We start from the raw sequence: 785 nt of genomic DNA on the forward strand, positions 1-785 counted from the left end.
GAGGGGTGTAATATTTTATCCTTGTCTTAGACTTTGAATCGTAAACTGAAATTTGTAAGACAAGAAATGAACTGGTGTTTCCGCCTTAGCTGTAGACAGATCTTCCTGGTCGTCTCTAATTGCTTCCTACGTCTCAAGACGTGGGAGTCGAAGTAAAAATATTATAAAAGTCAGGAAGATGACTTTTTTTTTATGAAGAGAAAATAGTTACAGATCCTGACAAAAACACGATGTGATATTTCAGAATGCTTTAGTTTTTTAATACGAGTTTCACGGCACTTGCAACACAATAAGGCCATAATTATAAGAGCTGAAGATTAGAGGTGTTACAAACACAAGGAAGAAGGAGGAGAGGTAAGGACGATAGATGCTTGACAGGAACGGGAAAGCAAACCGCAAGAGAACACCCGCCAACCATCCACGATCTGACTATGTTTGGAAAAGAAGAGCTAATACATGTACTTTAAAACCCGTCAGGTGTTGTTTCCACTCAGCAGATTCACAATGACCCACGAGTTTTTCTGTTGCACACATTGTGGTCAGCCAAAGAAAAAAAACAAAAACATCTGCTTACAAATATCTGGTCTTAGCATTATGCAGACCTAAATATACAGAGCTTCATGCATGTCTGTTTCTTTGTTTATTTGGGTAAAAGAAGCAAATCGACAAATCGACACAATAACCCTTGCAATCTATTCAACATAAATTTCTAAAGAGGTGTGTCTGTACAAACAAGAAGAAGAGTTAATTAACGATGTGAAAGGTGTAGTTACGCAACCATTGAG

This window comes from Aplysia californica, unplaced genomic scaffold, assembly GCF_000002075.1.
Source record: "Aplysia californica isolate F4 #8 unplaced genomic scaffold, AplCal3.0 scaffold00001, whole genome shotgun sequence".
Taxonomy (NCBI): domain Eukaryota; kingdom Metazoa; phylum Mollusca; class Gastropoda; order Aplysiida; family Aplysiidae; genus Aplysia; species Aplysia californica.